We start from the raw sequence: 7146 nt of genomic DNA on the forward strand, positions 1-7146 counted from the left end.
TCACCCTCCTGCGCTTCTGACTGTACCCAGTGCTTGTATAAATAAATAAATAAACAATTAATTAATTAAAAATAAATAAATCTTTTAAAAAAGGAAGAAGAAGAAATTTCAATAAGGAAACCACAGTTACTCTTAATCTGTTGGTGAGAAACTTGTTCAAGGCATACAACTAAAGGAAATAATCCAATTTTTACCTGGATGACCAATCTCCAGGCTTTATCTTTTCCATCACTTGGTCATGAAAAGGGTCTCAAGGGAAAGGAATGGTGGGGCCTATGTGCCCACTCTTTGGTCTATGGAGAGGATGTTGGCTATAAAGCTCATGGTCCTAGATACAGAAGTGCACAGAAGCCTACGTACGTAGCAGGTAAACAGAGATTCTGGAGGTAGACAGAGATTCATGATGGGTGCCTGAGGAGAGAAGGTCAATGGCTTTTTTAGAATCTCAAAGGCATCTGTGATCTTGCAAAGATTAGAACCCACACTTCAGAGTGAGTAAAAAAAAGCAGAAGGGAAGGAAGAATTATGTGCTCAGTACAGACACATGATTTTTGAATTGTGATTGACTGAATACTTGTGTCACTAAGTCTTGACAGGACTAATGGAGAATACAGGAACTGAGCCCCTGTCCTCTGTCAGCTTGTGGCGTAGACACCAAGTGTTTAATTATTGATTCAGAGGCAAGTTGAAATTAGTACATTCTCAGAGACAGCAGACACAAAATACCTGTGCAGTGGTGAGTGTGGTCCATTTCAAGGTGGAGTTTTGTAGACACCTGCATAGACACTTCCTTCTCTTTCCCTTTCTCCAACATTCTATATTCTCCTTCCACTTCAATGACAAAATCTTGTGGAGCAAGAATACTCAGAACTCTAAAAACTGTCACTTAAGCATCAGAAAAACTGATTGTAGAGTCTCCAGGGATGCTCATCACTTCATTTATTTGTTTTTATTCTCTCTTAAGATTCTATATTTGATTTCCCCTGAACAGTTTAAATTTAGCAACTCTTGGTTTATTGATTACTTTTTTAAAAATTAAAGCCTACTCCTCAGAGTTGCTATGAATATCATGCTGATATGAAGGGAACCTGGCTGGGACCTCCAGCACCCCAGTGACTCCAATGGATGAGGTTGATGGGATGGGCCAGGATGGTACTTTCCAGCTTTCCTTACTCCTATCAGAGCATCCAATTCAAAGTTGCATGTTAGTGGAAAAGAATGACTTTCCCACAAAAAAAAGGGAAACTTCTCTGGGCACAACAGTAAGAAAACTTCACCCATTTGGCAACAATGAAAGAGAAACTTTTAGGAACTATGAAATAGCATCTCCTCCCACAGAAGAACATGCCAAAGGGTAGAGGAAAAAGAAGGTATAGGATCCCAACAGCACTCTTTGTAGTCACCTTCCAGGAAGGCGGATGGTTTTTCATTCTCTCTTGGCTGCATGGGAAATTCAGCTGATTAGTATCATATTCCAGCTATGCGATGTTAAAGAATTTGTTTGCTAGAAAATATTTGAGTAATTGAAAACAGGACTTGTTTAAATTCCAGGCCCTAGAACAAAACTTTGCCAGGGATCTCTCCCCACCACCTACTCTCACCCTGCAGCCTGGGCCTTTGGCCACAAAACCCAGCTGGGACCTCAGTAATGCACAGGCTGCTTGGGGAATGGTTTCCTAAGGTTGCCAGAAACCATACATTTGGCTTCATAGACTTAGAATGTCTGAAGAGTGAAATGATAATTTTTATATATATGCAATTCTCATTTTTATCCAGATGTTTTGACTACCAAAACAAAAGTAAGGAGTGTAATAAGGAATTTCTTACTTCCCCGAATCTCCTATGCCTATACTGAACTCCTTCTTAGGCCAAATTTATAGTTTTTAAGCAAGAACAACACCACTTAAACCAGTTATATTATCAGGAGCTCATTATCAGTTAGCTGCAAGCAATGCAGAGTGAGAATTTTGCATATATATAGACACACACACACACACACATTTGCTATCTAGTCATAAATAACAATTAATGAACATTTTTAAGAAGTTGGGACACAGTGTTAAGTGCTCTAAATGCAATAATTCAATTAGTCCTTAGAGGAGCCCTGTATAGCAAGCACTACCTTTCACTCTGTATTGTAGATAAGAAAATGGAAACAAAGGAACTAAGCCTCTTGCTCCAAAGACTGGGCAGCTAGAAGAATGGCATGTCTAATTCCTAAGATGAGTACCAGTAGGGGTGGAAGTTTAGGCAGGGGAAATCATGATTTCTATATTTGACATTTTAACTTCGAGTTGCCAGACATCTAAGTAAAAAAGAAACATCAAAAGAATATTTGGATACGGGTTCCTGGTAGAGACTAGGGACATTAAATTCGCTGGGCTGTGAATAGCAAGAAGCCATGGCTCTGGAAAGAAGAGGTCTGAGGATAGGGTTTGAGCATTAGGTTCAGAAAGAGGGGCGGACCAAGGAGACAAACAGTGGCCAATGTGGTGGCCAGGATAGATGGACAACGAGATTGTGCTATCCAAGCACCAGAAAAGGAAGAAAGAGAGGCCAACTTGTTAGAGGCTGCAAGTAGGTGGAAGAGGATGACTAGACATTTGGCAACAGAAGGTTATTGTTTGGCCTTGGCAGAAGCAGTTTCCATTGAGTGATGGGCTAAAAATTTGCCAGGAATCGTTGGGAGATTTAGATAAGGAAGAAAGAGATTATTTCACTACTGCCCTGACTTCCCAGTTCTTTAACCTCTTCAATTCTAGGAACTTCCACCATTTCAGTCACCCACAAATGGATCTTCTCCTCTTTTCACTCTGAACCCCTACACTTCTGAAATCTTAAACCCTAAGGCTGTGTGCTGATAACTTCACCTCCTTTCATTGCTCCTCCCCCGTCCCACGACACCTTCGCTTTTGCTTTATAGAGACTTCAGATGCCTCCATCCCTCCATTTCTCCCTCTGGTACTCTTACTCTCATTTCCTTTCCAAATTAAAATCATTTGCGCCCCAGTCAGTTGCACCCCATCTGATAGAAATCCATCTGGATGAAGTCCAGTTTTGCATTGCAGTTCTAAAGTTCTGAAGTCCAGCATTGCAGTTCTAAGCTGGCTGAGCCTTGCTACAGGAACTGAGACCACCCCCAGACAGATATCACTGCAAATTCAGGATTCCTGTCTCCCCGAGCTCCCTGCTGCTCCCTGACATTCTTCCTACTGGTTAGCAGTCAGATTGCATCTCCACTCTCCACATAAATGTCCCTCATTTCAAAGTTTTTAACAATCTCTTCCCTAACTCACCTCTTTCCCCTTCGCCAGCAGAGATATGTTTGCCAAGTTGGAATATCTTTTTTAGAAAACAAATTCCAGAACTTCTGGCCCAACTCAATGCTCTGGGGGTACACAGTCAATTTGAAGGAGAAATGATTAATTCTGGATACCAGGGACAGCCTGATTCATATTCCATCCCTGAGCCAGACAGAGAAGGCCCTGCCAGTGGGAAATGGATGACAGGGGTAAAGGATGAGCAGCAGCAGGGACACAGACGCTTGGTGGCCGCCTGTGCACCGCAGCATCACAATAGGGACTCATTGTTACCTGGCAGCTCGGGGAGCCCTCCGAGGAGACTGTGGGGCCGGGCAGTGGAGGGGGTGTGCATTCCAGTCTTCAGCTGCACATGACTCTTAAAGAACACACAAGCCCCTGGGCGTTTTAGCCCCATCCTCCGCTTTCCCTGTCCTTGAACATTTACAGAATATAATAGACTCTGGTAAGGTATTTACAGTGTAAGACATTCCAATAATTCCCTAAAGAATAGAGAGAAATTATCATTTGTTAGAATCTTTGATGTGACAGTTGTTAGCTAAGTGTTCCCCATGAAGTCATAGTTATGCCAGGCACTATAGGAGGCTTTGGGTAGACAATGGTGATAAAACTAACCAGGTTTTGTCCTCATGGACTAAGAGGGAAGAGACACTTTAAATCCATAAACTCACAAATAAAAATAGAAGTGTAAGCAGTGAAAATACTACCAAATAAAATATAGGGTGCTGTTATTTGTTGAATTGTGCCCCCAAAAGGTTTTGTTGAACTGTAACAGGGTGGTCCCCAGGAAAGGGGGAGGTTCCAGGTTTCCTGCCCCACCCAAGGGAGGGGTGGAGCTGAGCAGGGAGAGAAGAAGCTGCAGAGGAGACTGAGGAAGGAAGGAAGCAGGATGGAGCCAGAAGGAGACCTGGAGGAGGCACATGGAGCCGAGAGACATGTGAAGAAACTGCGCTTGCCTTTTGGTCATGGACTGGGTGACACAGATGTGGGTGAGACCCGTGGGGAGGTGACCATGGCGGGTTTTGTCTTGATTTTCATTTTGTTCTTTTCCCTCCAGACTTGTCTGGTTTTGATCTTTTGCTTGGGTCCCCACTCTAAGATGATTTAGACCTGTGGCAGGCTTTGGGGCCTTGCTCTGGGCCAATCCCATTTGGATGGAGTTTTACCCAGAAGGGGATGGGTAACTTTGGGTGCTTGATTTAGGAACTAGATTCTTCGCCTTCCCTGTATTGTTTCCTAATTGTATTAAAGTTCCTTCCCATTAAATTCTCATGTTTTGTGTTGATGCAGCAGATGGCAGAAACCATATAGAGCAGGCAGGTTTGTGGGGTCTGGGCTGCCCCTCTCCCTGTCCTGTAACAGAACCGTTGTAAGCCCCAGTTCCTCAGAATGGTGCCTTATTTGGAAATAGGGGTGTTGTAGATGTAGTTTTAAAATGATGTTATACAGGAGCAGGTGAGCTTTTTATCCAATATGACTTATCCTTATAAGAAGAGAGGAAAAACAGAAGAGAATGCCAGCTGAACACAGACACACACAGAGGGAGGAGGGGCCCTCACTCGATGCTGGTCCTTGGCTTTGGAACACGCTTTGCTCATGTGTTCTTCCCCTATGCATGGCAGTCCTTTCCCCCACTCCTTCTTCCTGGTCTCATGGGCTTTTGCATACAACAAAGAAAAATCATGGAAGTCTAAATGTCCCAACTACTCTTTTGACATTAATTACATAGAAACACGACTTCTGAAAATGGCCACAGCCTTTATGAGAAAAGAATAAAACAAATGTATATAATTCACTTTGGAGTCATTAATATCTCCTTTGTGCATAGTCTGCATGCTTTTATGTATTTTTTATTGTGCTTTGCTTAGGATATTGTGTGGCATCTAATAGCAAAATGCAACAGGATTGTGAGGTCCCATTCCACAGAATAAAATATAAGAATCTTATCTTCCAAAACTATATAACAAATGAAAAATTGAGTATAATTTTTGCAAAAAAAAAGATGTAGAAAGAAGATAACAGTCACAGACGTGTAGATCTTAAGTACAGGACAAAAGAAACTGGACCAAGTGTTACCACTGAGTCAGGGAGGTTTTCATAGAAAGAGCCTGAGCTATGGATTAATCAGCTATGGATTAATGCATTGAGTCCTGCAGCTGTCACAGGCTAAGTCAGTGACCGGGGCACATTCTTAGCCTGCTGTCTACCAATTTCCACCTGTATATCCCTGCACAATTTACTTAACATCCTTGTTCTCAGTGTTCTCTCTAAAATGAAAATGATAATTATAACCTACCATATGATATCTTAGTATTAAATACGTGAATAATACATTTAAAGGGTTTGTGTTAACAGCTGGAGCATAGTAACTGCTCATGTTTGCCATTATTACATTGTATTAGCATCTGTATAATGGGTACACAATGACTCGCCGAGGTGCTTGGCATTAAGACCAGTAGAACATAAGCACAAAAGCCTCTAACAAACTGCCTCACACATAACAGGTGCTCAATACCTGGCATATATTGTCCAGGAAATACTGAGGGAATAACTGGATAAACCGGAATACACAAAAATGTTAAAGTTCTGTAAAGCAGAACATCAATAAAATTAAAAGACAGATGGGAAAATCCGGACAACAAAAATTATCACCTTAGTAAATAGAGAGTTCACACAAATTGATAGAAAAGACATAGGGACAGAGTCAGTGAATAAATAATTCATAGGAAGATATATAAATGGCCAATAAATATTTAATATATTGCTCAAGCTCGTTAATACTCCAAAAATGTAAATTAAATAACAATAAGTGGTAAAACACTGTTTCTGGGAAGCCAAAAATATATTAACAAAACATATTAAGAGTCCTAAATGCCCAGTCTTTTTAAGCGAGTAATGCCTCTTCCAGGCGCTGCGTAGTCTTAGGAAACAACCAGAAAGGAGACAAAGACTTATCATCAAAATGGACTTGCAGGATTATTTATAATATTTGTGTGCAGATGAAGATACTGTAAGTTGACTGTTTCTGTTTTCCATAATCTTAACATTGCTATAGTATTTCTTTACCAATAACATATAGCAGGAAAAAAAGATCGCATTTATGTTAAGACATCATAACACCTAGTAAGAGCTTCAAATTGCTTTTAACAATAATTGCTGCTTCTTGGGCATTCAACAAAATGCCTTAATGTTTCCTTGCAGTTGCAGATTTGGGGAGAGGTTCATTTATCTTCTGAGGTGGCAGGAAAGTGCCAGTGTTGGCTTGTGTGTGTGTGCGGCATTGTTGATGCTTAGGGCTTCGTAAGTAATAGAACTTCATCTGCAATAGAAGCAGCCACTGTCTGCAAGCAGGAACATGGCAGCTTGAAAATTCTCTGGTAGCACCAGTGGAATGGAGTTGGATCAAGCAAGCAAGGGTAGAGTCCAGAGCCACCAGGGTGGCTGGCTGTGGGACCTTGAAAGAGACACAGGCCACTGGCCATATGACCACTCCCCACCATTGCAAGCTTGCATTTTGGAGAGATTAAAAATAGCCTGGGCCTCTCTCATTGGGCTGCAAACGACTGTGTTTGTCTGAGGGTTCCTGGAGTGACATCAGCATCACCCCAGCAGTCCCAGGACTGAATCAATGAGGATCACCTGAGATTAAAAAAAATCAAAAAAGCTAAAATTTTTGCCCTATTTGGTAAGCAATTTTTTTGTTTGTTTTTAAGAGCAATGGCATTTAGAATAACTATTGTCTGGAGACACTCTGCTACCCTAAAAGCCCCCAAAGGTATCCCTCTTAACAACGCTATTTTTGGACATTCCTGCAAAGATGTCAAGT

The sequence above is a fragment of the Talpa occidentalis genome, unplaced genomic scaffold, assembly GCF_014898055.3.
Source record: "Talpa occidentalis isolate TD23 unplaced genomic scaffold, MPIMG_talOcc4v2.1 talOcc4.12, whole genome shotgun sequence".
In the NCBI taxonomy this organism is placed as follows: Eukaryota; Metazoa; Chordata; class Mammalia; order Eulipotyphla; family Talpidae; genus Talpa; species Talpa occidentalis.